This window comes from Castanea sativa, chromosome 9, assembly GCF_040712315.1.
Source record: "Castanea sativa cultivar Marrone di Chiusa Pesio chromosome 9, ASM4071231v1".
Classification (NCBI taxonomy): domain Eukaryota; kingdom Viridiplantae; phylum Streptophyta; class Magnoliopsida; order Fagales; family Fagaceae; genus Castanea; species Castanea sativa.
In genome coordinates, this window is record NC_134021.1 from 16,123,207 (window position 1) to 16,137,917 (window position 14,711).

At 35.2% G+C, this 14,711-nt stretch overlaps 1 non-coding gene and 1 pseudogene across 1 annotated transcript; one reads left to right on the top strand and one right to left on the bottom strand.

Moving 5' to 3' along the window:
- The first annotated feature begins 884 nt into the window (after positions 1-884).
- LOC142610646 (receptor-like protein 7) lies at positions 885-4,376 on the top strand (annotated as a pseudogene).
- Positions 4,377-6,975: 2,599 nt separating this feature from the next.
- Positions 6,976-7,049, bottom strand: TRNAI-UAU (transfer RNA isoleucine (anticodon UAU)). Its single transcript has one exon. It is a non-coding gene; the product is annotated as a tRNA-Ile (tRNA).
- Positions 7,050-14,711: the final 7,662 nt, after the last annotated feature.

The following is a 14,711-nucleotide window of genomic DNA, read 5'->3' on the forward strand; positions in this document are numbered from 1 at the left end:
TCAAGTTACTGGATTAAAATGACAACTTTCAAACTTAAAGAAGTAAATGATTTTCGTTAATAATAAAAAAAAAAAGAGTTAAATGATGTTGAGGTAAAGTTCCTGGATTAAAATAAACAACTTCAAATTTAAAGGACTAAAATAACTTAACAAGTATAAATTGCATTTTTGTCTTTAGTTTCTTTAGAAGTAAGGTGTTGGTTTGATGACAAGTACCTTCCACAAAAAAATGACTAATTGCGAGTTTGATTTCAAGAATCAACCTCACTAAAAAAAGAGAAAAAAGAAAAATTAGGTTTAAAGTTGTTTACTAATAACTTCTCAGAAAATTCACTAAAATAAGATATTTATGCACAAGTTTTAATTTTTCCCCCCATAATGAAAAAGGGTAAGGGACCAACCATGACTATCTTTCCTGACTAAGACTTGGACTCGACCAAAGTAGCCCTTTTACTTATTAAGGGATCAATTATCGAGGAGTCTAAATTGAGTTAACTGACCTCAGACTTAAGCCAAATAAAAACAAAGTAAATTGACCTCACTTCAATTGGCTTTTTAACTTGTTGAGAAATCAATGATTGGGGGGTCTAGATTGATTCAAGCATCACAGGGCCACAACTAAGATTGGGCTTTTGGGAAAGCACCAATATTGGACTTTCCTGAAAAAAAATGTGTAGCCCAACTCTCAATTCCTCTTGGTTGAGTGCACAATGATTTACTTCCTTGTTAATGGTCAAAAATCGTACAGGTAAAAATTGACATCGATCAACACTGCTTACCCCACCACCACAAAAGAAAGGTAGAAGAAATACACACAAAAAAAGTCTCTCTACTCTAGTTGGCAGCTAACGTATATCATCTTCGCTATTGCAACACACAGTCATGACCTTAATAGCAATGATTCTCAATTTTAGCCTAGGTGAGTTAAAAAGGGTGTTTTTATTTTAAGGCTCTGTGCTCTTTTTACAGCACCCAATGAGAATTTCACTCTTTTCATGGCTTTTCTTCATACCCATATGCTCAGTTTTCCTGAACTTTGGTGTCTTCGTGGTGTCTCAAACATATACTACCGATCAGCGAGACGTGTTGATCGGATTGAAGAACAACCTCATATTCAACAATAACTCTTCCAAAACACTAGTGTACTGGAATACAAGTTCAAATTGCTGTTCCTGGGAAGGTGTAACCTGCAGCAAGGAGGGACATGTTATTGGTCTCAACCTGTTCAACGAATCCATCACTGGTGGACTTCACAATTCAAGCCTCTTCAGTCTCCAGAATCTTCAGACTCTGAATTTGGCTTATAACAACTTGAGTTCTTCTGCGATTCCATCTCAGTTTGGCAATCTGACGAAGTTGAGTTATTTGAATTTTTCAAATGCTGGCTTTGTAGGGCAGATTCCAAATTCGATTTCACGTCTCACAAGGTTGGTTACTCTCGATTTGTCTACCCTTTCTTTCTTGAGTATTTCCATGCTGAAAATTGAGAACCCAGATTTAGCTACGCTAGTTCAGAATTTTGGGGAGCTAAAGGAACTTTATCTTGATGGTGTAAATATATCAGCGCCAGGGAATGAATGGTGTCAGGCCTTATCTTCATCAGTGCCAACTCTGAGGGTGTTGAGCATGTCTGATTGTTATCTTTCAGGGCCTTTTGATTCCTCCTTATTGAGGCTTCAGTCCCTCTCAATTATTTGTCTCAATGGTAATCCCTTTAATGCTCCAGTTCCAGAACTTTTTGCAAATTTCACAAATTTGACTTTCTTGGATCTCAGTTATTGTGGATTGAATGGAACATTCCCTGAAAAAATCTTCCAGGTTCTAACACTGCAGACACTAGACTCGTCCAATAATGAACTACTTCAAGGTTCTTTGCCAGAATTTCTTCCAAATGGTTCTCTTCGGTCACTGCTGCTTAGTGGTACAAGTTTTTCAGGGCCACTGCCAAATTCTATTGGTAACCTTCAAACGTTGTTCAGAATAGATCTTTTTGGATGCAATTTCAGTGGATCAATCCCAAAATCTATGGCAAAACTTACTCAGTTAATTTATTTTGACATGTCGTTGAACAAATTCAACGGACAGATTCCATCATTCAGCATGGCCAAGAATCTGACAGAGATAAACCTTTCCCATAATAATCTGGAAGGTGGTATTAATTCCACTCAGTGGGAAGAGCTTATAAAACTGGTGAATCTTGACTTGGATAACAATTCAATTGAAGGGAGTATTCCATTGTCCCTGTTCTCCCATCCATCTCTGCAGAAACTACAACTTTCGAAAAACAAATTTTCTGGTGGGCTCCAGGAATTTAACGTTTCTTCTTACTCATTGAACACCCTTGATTTGAGTAGCAACAACTTGGAAGGGCCCTTACCTGTGTCTGTCTTCAAGCTTCAAGGTCTTAAATTCCTCTCATTTTCTTCCAACAAATTTAATGGCTCCTTCCAGCTTGATGAGATTCAGAATCTACGCAATCTATCAAATCTTGATCTTTCTTACAACAAGTTGTCAATCAATTATAATGGTACTGCTTCTTCCTTGCTCTTTCCCCATTTTAGCACATTGAAGTTGGCTTCTTGCAAATTGAGCAAATTCCCTGTTTTCTTGAAAAACCAATCCAAATTAGTCGCTCTTGACCTTTCAGGCAACCAGATTCCTGGAGAGATACCCAATTGGATTTGGAAACCTAATAATCTTATGTACCTAAATCTCTCATATAACCGCCTTATGACTCTACAAGGGCCTTTCCGGAATCTTCCTTCTCAATTAAGTGTCCTAGACCTTCACTCCAACAAACTCCAGGGGCAACTCACACATCTCCCACGAGTTACATATCTGGACTTCTCAATGAATAATTTCAGCTCTGTTATACCAACTAGCATTGGTATCTCCCTTACTTTCACAATTTTCTTATCTCTTTCAAGCAATAACTTCCATGGGAATATACCTCGATCATTATGCAATGCTAGTTATATTCAAGTTCTTGATCTATCTAATAATTCCTTGAGTGGCACCATTCCTCAATGCTTCAACATAATGAGTGAGACTCTAGGGGTTCTAAATCTAAGGAGGAACCACCTTGCTGGCCCAATACCTGACATATTTCTAAGCAATTGTGTTTTACAAACTCTAAGTCTCAACGGAAATATACTAGAAGGAAAGTTACCTGAGTCTCTGGCCAATTGCCCAAATTTGGAGGTCTTGGACATAGGGAACAACCATTTTGAGGATGTCTTCCCATGTTACTTGAGGAACATATCCAGCTTACGTGTCCTTGTCTTGCGATCTAACAAATTTTTCGGGCCCATTGGTTGTGATGGGCCAAATGCCACCTGGCCGATGCTTCAGATTATAGACGTAGCTTCAAACAATTTTACTGGTCAGCTTCCAAGAAAATCCTTTTCTACCTGGAAGGCAATGATGGTCAATGAAGATGAGGTCATGTCAAAACCCAATCACCTCCAATTTAGATTCTTAAATTTTGGTCACTTTTACTATCAAGATGCAATAACAGTTACCACTAAAGGTCTAGAGTTTGAGCTGGTGAAGATTCTGAGACTCTTCACCTCAATTGACATTTACTGCAATAAACTTGAGGGGCCAATTCCAGAAGAATTAGCAGCATTCAAATCACTGTGTGTTGTCAACTTATCGCATAATGCTCTTACAGGCCATATCCCACCATCTCTGGGAAATTTGTCTCAGCTGGAATCATTAGACTTGTCAAGCAACAACCTTACAGGGGAGATCCCTGTGCAACTTGTAGATAGTCTTACTTTCCTTTCATTTCTCAACCTTTCCTTCAATCAATTGGTGGGGAAGATTCCACAAGGCAAGCAATTTTCTACGTTTTCAAATGATTCCTATAAAAGGAACAAGGGATTATGTGGGTACCCTTTGCAAACAGAATGCACAAGTGATAAAGCTTCACCACCTTCAGCAACACAAAAGCTAGACGCAAAATTTCAACAACTTTGATTGGTTTTGATTGGCGGTTCATACTGACCGGATTGGGTTTTGGGGTTGGAGCAGCAGTTGTTGTTGCTCCCTTAACATTTTGGGAGAAAGGTATAAAATGGCAGGATGATAGCATTGAAAAGATTCTTCTGATTATTCTTCCAATGATGGTATTGTCTTACACTGGCTGCTATAATGCAAAGGTTGAGGCAGAGGAAGATATTGAAGATGAGAACACAGAAGACGGTGAAGACGAGGATGATGATGATGAAATGGAAGATGAAGAATTTCACGGACGGTACTGTGTTATTTGTTCTAAACTAGACATCAGTAGGAAGAGGGTCATCCATGACCCTCAATGCACATGCTATAACTCACCCCCCATTTCTTCTTCATAGTTACTTCATCATAGCAAACCTTTTATGCCTTTCTTTTTTCATTTTTTGGACTTCTTTTCTTTCTTTCTTTTTTCATTTTTAGGACTATTTTCTTATGTAGATAGATACAGAATCATCAACCCAAATGGTGGGGGGATGAGAATAGTACATAACTTGAATAATGCCAGTTTGTAGCCTTTTTGGCTTCGAATAATGTTCTTTTTACCTAAATCTGAGCTGGGTTTATCTGTGTGGTTGCCATATAAAAAGCAAGCACGTCAAGCTCAAGCTAATGCTCATCCAGGAATTTCAACAACAGGTGAGCGACACATTGAATTTGTCTATGAAACACATGCATTCATGCATATAGCTTGCACAAGGAGTCTCTATATATAAACCAAGAATTTGTGAGCATCAATACCTGAGCACGAACAAGAAAAGTTTGTTTTGCAATGTATGTTGAAGTCCTCTATTAGTTGGAGTCTCTATGTTATCTTCAATGCAAGTGTGATCCTCATGAAATTCCTACACAGTACACAATCTACAAAATCGAGCTGTTTCTCATGGTCTAGTTCTTGCTGGTTGCATAATTAGATTCATGTTAGCTCTACTATGTGCATGGCTCGGAGTACAACTGAAAGTTTTGAGTTTTGACCTTCACATATCGGCAAAAGCGATTGGCCGTTTGAGGAAAGCGGTCTGTCGTTGATAAGTTAGCAAAAAGTTCTCATTCATTGCCATATCATATTTATTTATTCATTGTCAAAAATACAATTTACACTTACTAACTTTGCCCAAAAATCATTTATGTCATCTTTTTTCTTTTTCTTTTTTGATAAGAAATCATTTATATACTTAAAGTTTGAAGTTTGTCATTATAGTTTGTTGACTTTACCTAAATGTCATTTTAGTATTTTAAGTTTAAATTTGATTATTTTGATTCAGTAACTTTATCCAAAAATCATTTTGGTCATTTAACAACTCATTTAGTACAGTAACTTTGTCCATAAATCACTCAAAACCACCAACTTAAAGGAATAAAATGATTTTTTAGTAAAGCTACTTTGATTAAAATGATCATTTTCAAACTTTTTCAAGTACATAATTATGAGGAAGTTATTAAACTAAAATAACCAACTTCAAACTTAAAGAAATAAAATAATTTTTGGGCAAATATAGCAAGTATAAATTGCATTTTTGCCTTCTTCTTTTTTATAGAAGTCGGGTGTTAGTTTGATAGGAAGTTTCTTTCACAAAAAAAACAACAGATTGGGAGTTTGATATCAAGAATCAATTTCGTTAAAAAAAAAAAAATGAGAGTAAATTTTTCTACCGATAACTTCTCACAGAATTTACTAAAATAAGAGATTTGTGAAGGGAATATAATTTTTTTTTGGGGGGGTGAGGGACCAGCATCCATGACTATCTTTCTTGACTACGACTTGACCAAAGTAGCTCTTTCACTTATTGAGGGATCAATTATTGAGGAGTCTAAATTGAGTTAAGTGACCTCAGACTTAGCCAAATAAAAGCCCAAGTAAATTGACCTCAATTTAATACTTCAATTGGCTTTTTAACTTGTTGAGAAATCAATGATTGAGTGGTCCAGATTCAGTCATAAAGATATGGCAAAGAAACCGTGCTCTTGGGGGGTCATGGAACTGTACATGTGATATTACTACCAATATGGTAGCTAGCTGAGTTTTTTTTTTTGGTAAACAAAAAAGGAGTTGGGAGGACCCCGCGTGGCTACGCTACGTGGATGTTACTATAATAACACCCAACTCGCCCCAAGGAGCAAATGAATAAGACACCCACAAAGTGCTGATGGGCATGATCAAACCCATACAACGTGCATGGAACTCGTTTTCCATAAGGCCACCAACCGTGTGGGTGTAGCTAGCAGATAATCACTAACAACGATGCAGCAGATTTATGAGTCATTTTTTTGCTATTCTAAAGTGAACACGAATGAACAGATATAACCATTGTCAGCATCTCAGGGCCACAACTGAGATTTGGGCTTTTGGGAAAGCACCAATATTGGATTTTCCTTGAAAAAAATGTGTAGCCCAACTCTCAATTCCTCTTGGGTCAGAGAGTGCACAATGAATAGATTTTTTACTTCCTTTTTAATGGTCAAAAATCAAAAAGGTAAAAATTGACATCGAGTCTCCCATGATCAACACCTGCTTACCCCACCACAAAACAAAGGTAGAAGAAAAGAAATACAGAGAGAGAGAGAGAGAGAGAGAGTCTCTACTCTAGTTGGCAGCTAACATATTCTAGAACAATTCTTGGGTTAATTAATCTTCTTTGCTATTGCAACGTTGTCATGACCTTAATAGCAATGATTCTCAATTGTAGGCCTAGGTGAGTTAAAAAGGGGGTGTGTTGATTTTAAGGCTTTGTGCTCTTTTTATCTTTTACAACAAATTTTTGCAATCTGTAAATTTTTGTATGATGTCTGTCTATCATCACTCTATCTTATACCTTTCCAAGAGTCTTGATTCCACATTTTGGATGTTGCACCAAGGATTCTTTTTTTCCTTTTCTAGGGGAAAAGAAGAAAACAATGAAATGAAAATCATGGAAAGAGAAAACCAAAAAATTTAATTAAAAAAATTAAATCATTAAATGGTCCCGGCGGGGCTCGAACCCGCGACCTTCGGCTCATAAGACCAACGCTCTAACCAACTGAGCTACGGGACCCGTGCATTTCCTAAGTCCAATATAAAACCTCTTCATGTACGCACATCAATTCTTAGTCTTCTTTCTACAATATATCTATATGCTTCCAGGTTTAGTTCAGGCCAGCTGGCTACACTCATAAGCCATACATGGAGTGGTTCTACGCAAAGGTGAACTAATTAGCTTCATGCACAGCTCCTAATTATTTATTAAAAACTAGAATATATTGTATGACCAATGACTTGAACAAGATGTTTCAGTTAAGAGCTACATTTTAATTTAACATTAGAATTTTACACAAGATTCCATTATCACACATCCCTCAAAAATAATACCCTTAACAACAACTACAACAATCTCATGATTTTCTAGAAAACACCACATAGATGATAGATCATACAACACCACCATCCCCTCCAAACAGACACAAACACATAGAGACCAAAGCCTAGTATTTCACATAATTAGTGTCATAAGGCACAGGCTCTTCACATTGGAAGGAAGAACTTATTGGCCGTGGTACTAGTTCTGAAGGTTGTACTTGATCGACTAAAACGTTTTGCGGATAATAGGTCTCTTGTGGAGGCAGATAAGTACCGGCAAGAAATAGAGATGGGTCTTCATCCGCAAAGTTGATCATGGTTTGGTGAAGCCAAATCTGAGTCTTGAGGAACTTCACGTAGTGAATAGCCTCTTCCAACATGGACACCGTGTCCATCTTGCTCCCTCCAGGTACTAAGCTCTGCAAGATCTTGAACCTGTCACTGATTCTGTGCCTCCTTTCCCTAGCTGCCACACTCTGAGGATCAGTGGAGAGCTTCACTCCTTTGTTTCTTTTCCCACCCTTTGGCTTCTTCTCTTTGTTGTTGTTTCCCACTGAAGAAAACCCAGATGAGCTAGGGTTAGTAGTGGTGGAAACGTAGTCCATTAGAGAGAAAGAAACACTGCCAAAGTTCCTATGCTCACACACAAAGTTCCTATGCTCACACACAAACTGGGTTTGGTTGCCAAAGTTCCTATGCTCACACACAAACTGGGTTTGGTTTGGTTTGGTTTGGTTTGAGACTTGGAACTGTGAGTAGTTGTGTTGTTTATTATGGGACAGACATATATATAGGGGGAGCAATGTGGAATAATGTTGATATGATATTTTTGAATGAATGGAGAGGATATCGTCATGTGATCAGTCAGCCAATCTTTGGCGCAGGATACGGGTGTCTAACATAGGTAGGGGCATTCTTAGAAAAACATAGGTAGGGGCATAGAGCCCAGCTGATCTCTTTAGCATACGCAAAGGTTTTTCTTTGCCTCGTTAAAAGCCACGTTTGCTTACCTTTAACTTTGAAGAATGACTCGCATAAGAGGCTAAAACATAAACATTAACTTTTATGAATTTTATTCAATGCAAAAAAAAAAAAAAAAAAAAAAAAGAGAGTTTTAATCATAGAGTTGAGCTTCTACGATAGAATTTTCATTAAGAAAATTTTAAGCATTTAATTTTGAGTGCAATAGGAATGACGATGTATAAATAATACTTTTATAGTTATGAATTTAGAAAACATAAACTTTCAAATCATAGAACTCTTTCTTAAAAATTTCAATTTTAATTCAAAAGTTGAAAACATCTTTTAAGGACCCTTTGAATATTCTTAACAAAATTATTAAAGATTTAAAGAATTAACTCATTTAATTCACTTTATCTATCTCTCAACGAATAGTACTGTTACAAACATAACTGTTTTTACATTTTTCAATTTTCATCAAGGCTTATCTTATTGTGAAATTATTTGCAATGGTAGAGGCCCAAGAGGAACCCAACAATTAGTCAATTAGCAACAGTAATGTTTAACTAGTCGGCAAGAGAGAGAGATAGTCGATTAGTTTTCTTTTAAGGTGGGTCATGAAGTGAAAGAAGAGGAGGAAGGAGAAGAATGGGGGGTCCTTCTATTTCCTTCCTCTGAATTCGAAGTGGATGTATCATTGTTAGCAGGTGTGCCTAAATCTGAGGGCAAGTGTTTGTCGGGCTTTTAAGTGTACGATCAAAGCTTTTTATCCCGAGGTTACTCACTGTATGCTGCAAGAGAATAACTATTTATGTTTCCTTGCGTTTCCTCTCTTTAAGTGGAAAAGAATTTAAAGAAAAGAGCTTATTGTCTCATCAGCTCTTCTTTTAAAGGGAATTTTGGATCAAAGTTGCTTCAACCATTGGTAGATTCAAGCAAGATATCCCTCCAAAGTTTCACTGAAAAACCCCACTCTTTAAAGAACCCAAAGTTTTGGTTTGTTGGTTGAATAATAAACCTACGACAGAAACAGCAATATTTTCCTTTTCTTTTTATTATTTTTACCTCAGGTGCACCAAATTCTTTGAACATCTAATTACTAACACATATCAAATAAATAGTATATGTGCATGATAATTCCTTAAAAGATTCCCTAAAGAATTTGAACTAGGAGTCTAGGACAAATGTACCAAGCTCTTGGACTATGAGGGAACTTATAGGCTTCAATATATAATGAATTCAGTTTATAAAAACGAGAATCCTCATTTGACAAATCATAAAATCAAATGAGTAATGCCAGGATGAATTCAATATAGGTAAAAATCATTACAAGCACAATGAGTTTTCGCATGATGTGATTCTGATTTGAAATTACTAAGATGTTATGGGTTTAAATTTTTTTAACAAAACAAAAAGAATAATACAGCTGCCTAATGAAATGAAATGCATTTGTAATATACTAATATTTTCTTTTAGAATGATGCCTAGGCTTTTATTAAATAATACATGTAATGCTAGAAATGCAACTTTTTTTCATAATTACTACAATTTTGTTTGGGATCCGCTTATTTTACTGAAACTGAAATTTTTTTACTAAAAGTACTATAGATAAAGATAAAAATTAGCTGAAATAGTAAAATGAGACCATTAAATAGTACCAAAAAGTACAGTAAGGCTCATGAATAGTACTAACAATAAACTAAATAGTAAAATAAGTTGGCAAATTTCATCCATGTCAAACGCACACTACATAAATTATTGTGATTTGACTAACTTTACTTTCAATTTTTCATTTGGATCCACCATGAATACCGCTTTTATTATACATCAATTATATTCAATTATACTAGTGATTGTGGAAAATATAAGGTTATGTTTCGTAACAGTTTTTGTTTTTTATTTTCAAAAACTTGTTTTTGGGAATATAAAGAAAAAAAAATTTTCTTGTATTTTTGAAATCAAAAACATGTTTAGTTAGTTGAAATGAAAAAGATAGTTTTTTGAAGAAAAAAAATATAAAATATGTTGTTACTAGGATTTAAACTCTAATACTAACTCATTAAATGAGATAGATTCATTAAATTAAATGCGTGTTTTCATTGACTTTTGAAAATTAAAAAATGAAAATAGTATTTTGCATATTTTCAGTTTTCTTCACAAATTGAGTTTTGAGAACAATTTTTTTTTTTTAATCTATTTTGGGTTGCCAAACAAGTTTTTTAGTTTCAAAAATAGAAAAAAAAATGGAAACAGAAAATAAAATGAAAAAACAGTTACCAAACATACCCTAATATCCCAAAACTTATTGATACATAAAAAAAAACACTTTTTCCATTTTTTTAATTTTTGGTTGGAACACCTAACTATTCACTCAAATACACTCTCCTAATACACAAAAACCCCCCATAATGTAATGTGGTATATGTATGTGTGCGTGTGCGTGTGTGTGTATATATATATATATATATATATATATATATATATATATATATATATATATATATATATATATATATATATATATATATATATATATATAACATTATCCTTTTAAGCTAGTTTATTTTTAAGCTAAGAAAATAAAATATCTTATGAACGGATAGTATTGTAAATTGAATTTTGTAAGGTTGAATTTATTCAATCATGTGTTAGTTTTATTCCGTGCCAAATTTGCTTGTATTTCAGCATTTAGAAGCTCTATATTTAGGTGGGAATTATGTAAGAGCTGTGTGTGAGAGAATGTGAAAAATTGATCAAGAGTGTGCATCAAAGAGACAACTCGCGACTGACTCGCGATTGGCCACCCGCTAAAATCAAGCACACGTGTGGAGCATGCAGGAAGTTGAAGGGTCAGGACAACTGGATCACTATAGGACAAAAAATACAGTCTGACCATTCTATTTTCTGGCGACTAGAACTCGCAACTCATCCCAATCGTGAGTGACTCACCAAAACACTTTGTTTTGCTAAAAACTGACTTTTCACATTCCATCTCATGCTCTACTATAAATACTCTTGTACCCATGAAATGTAGGTATGGCTATTGAGAGAAAAACCCCAAGAGAGGTTTCTACAACACATCCACCTCATTAGAGAGAGAGCTACTCATTCTTAGAGAGAGAGCTTTGTAGTCTCTTCTCCTTCCCTCTCTCATTGTTATACCCATTGAAAAGAGATTTATACCCAAACACTACCCGCACTCATTCAAAGTGTTGAGAGTGTTTTTGGAGCTTTAGGAAGCATTGAAAGATGCCAAGGATGGCGGATGCAATATGGGCTTATTGCGGAATCCGGCAAGTTAGAGAAGATAAGGTTAGGCTTAACTCTGTTAGAGCAAGAAGCTTAGAGGGCTTAGGTGCATCGGGTATATTAGGCTTGGAGGGTATATTGCTATTCATGTATCTCAATTGATTTTCTAGTAGATCATTTTATTTCTTGGAAGACGGCGGAAAGATTTTTCGCTAAGTTCTTCAATTTTCTCTTCGATAACACTTGCCGATGCTATCTTGCATTTGCTTCTCTCTATCCCTTACTCTTTGCTTTTAATTACTGCTGAGTTGTGATTAAAATATGGTTTAGAATAGTTTGCATATTTGGGTATAGTTTATATTTATCTTTCCGCACATATATTGTTTGAATATAAGCTTGTAAAGTAAAATTTGAATTTAGGGTCTAAACATTTACAAGTGTTTTATACACTAAGTGAACTTTCAAATTTAAATCTTCTAAGTTTAAGTTATAATAAATCCACCACTTGAGTACTACGTGGATTACAAAAAATCTTTTTAAGCTAGTTTAGTTTTAAGCTAAAAAATACATAAAATGTCTTATGAATAGATAGTACTGTATATTGAATTAAAAACTTCTAAGTTTAAGTAGAATAAATCCACCGCTTGAGTACTACGTGGATAACAAAAATGTTAAGACCCGAGCTTTTAACATAAGTTACCGCTGTGAATGCTCGCAAATACCTAGCCTATATATAACTTATCTTTTTAAGCTAGTTTAGTTATAAGCTAAAAAATAAATAAAATATCTTATACATCGATAATATTGTAAATTGAATTAAAAATGTCTAGGTTTAGTATAGGGTAAATCTACCACCAGAGTACTAGGTGAATTACAAAAATGTTAAAGACCACAATTTTTAACACAATTTACTCTAGTAAATACTCGCAAATACCTAGGCTATTGGAGTAACCGGCAGTCAAAATGCTAATCACAAGGACAGGAAGATGTAATTAACCTGCACAGAGAGAGTAAAAGCAAAACTTCTATTCCCAGATGTGATACATTTTGTCATACTATATCCAGAATTATTCTTTATTCAGCAACATTAATGATGAAATCGAAATTTCTTTCAAAGAAAGGAGTTAAAGCTGTGGGAACAGCAGTAATTGAGAGAGAAAAAAGAGAGCAAGCAAACACGTACACACATGTGCGATGTGTCTCCGGTTTTCACGTTGGGGTGGGTAGAACCCTAATTATTCTTACTTGTTCCACTGAAAAATGAAAATTACCTGCTTTACCTGTCTTCTCAAAACCTAGCTTCTTCAACCCGCATCAGTCTCTCTCTGTCTGAGGACCCAAAAAAAAAAAAAAAATAACACACATCAGTCACAACTTTGTTGATATGCATGTGATGGTAGTGATATATATGTACTATTTTAACATAAATTAGAGTTCTTTAGGGGTTTTGTGATGAGACCACTTAACAGAACCAATATCAAAAGAAGATATAAAAGAAAAACATGACAGGTCTACATTGCTAGTACTATAGGTAATCCTTCGGATTAGCCATTTGATTTGAAGAATGCAGGATTGGGGAGGGGGGGGGGTCCCTTTTGGAGGGCTTGTAAAGATGTGCGGTGTGGTTGCTAATAGTGTGGAAACATGGCTATAATAAGGTATGATTAGTGTTCAGGAAATTACTGTTTAAGGCAGAGAGAGAGACACACGTTTTTCAACTCTCGTGGTGATGAATACTCAAAAAGTCTAGACACAGTCTTTGCACACACTTTTTATTACAGTTAGTGTACATTTCCAGTTGTGATTAAATTAATTTTTATAATAAGTATTAATGATGATTCTGTGTGTAGGTTAGACAATTCAATCACAAATTGTGTCAAAATGTGTAGAAGAATATGTGTCCACAGAAGAACTCTGAATAAATTGTACACGGGTGGTGACTCTTTTTGCAGTTCTTGAGTAACAGAAACGTTTACGAAAGATTTAGCCCTACACTTCACTTTGTCAAACTTTCTCGACAAAGAATCTGTATGTCTAGGCGACTCACTCACTATCTCTCCTCATTCAATGGACGTTGACTTATGCTTGTTCAATTTTGAATAGTGTTCAGTTTCGATCAGTCTTCTTCCAACCATATTGAGCATATATACTTAGATCCCCAGTTCTTAAAATCTAAAAATAAAAAATTATTTTATTTGCTGTAGCTTTTGCCTGTTGGAAACTATTTTTATAGTCTATATCACAATTTGTTGAGTTCATATTAGAGCATCAGCATTCATTTTTCTAATTCTATCATATTTTACCATCTCAAAAATTTACTTTATCAATTATATCATACTATTTTACAATACCTTAACATCAAAACTTTTATTTTTCTATTTTACTCATTAAAATAATATATATTTACAATAAAATATATTTTTCCATTATTTGTTTTTTTCCCAATTTTATCCTCACACGCACCTTCTGAATCTCCATTACTTTACTTTTCACCTTCTTCTCTTCCAGACTCCTCATCCATCATCCATATCAACCCAGATCGGCGAAACTGGGAAAAAAAAATCATCACGCCAATCAATGCCACAGCCACCACAATGCCGATCTTCCAAACTCTTCCTCCATCATCCATATCAACCCAGATAAAAAAATAATAAAAAAAAAAAAAAAAAAAAAAAAAAAAACACCCACCACCTCCGAAGAAACCCACGCCAATCGCATACCCAAACTCCTCCTCCATCATCCATATCAACCCACACCTCCAAAGAAACCCACCACCGATGCCTCGTTGGAATTACTATTGAAGCCATCGGAGCTCCGATTCAAACCCATTGAAGCCATCACGCCGACCCATCAGAGCCATCCGATTCCACCGTTGTCAAAACTCACGGGCTCTTAAGTCTGAACAGTGCAAAGAGCAGATGAGAAAGAGAGAAGGAAGAGAGAGAAAAGAAGAGAAATAATGAGAGAGGAGAGAGAAATTTCCGAGTTAAAAAGGGAGAGAGAGAATTAAAAAATCATTTTTTTAATCCCATTAGCTACATTACCATCTTACATTTAAGATGATACTGTAGCTCAATTGTATATATATTTTACAATAGTTACAAAATACAACATTCAATGGAGCAAGATTATGGGCTGAATTGTAAAAGAA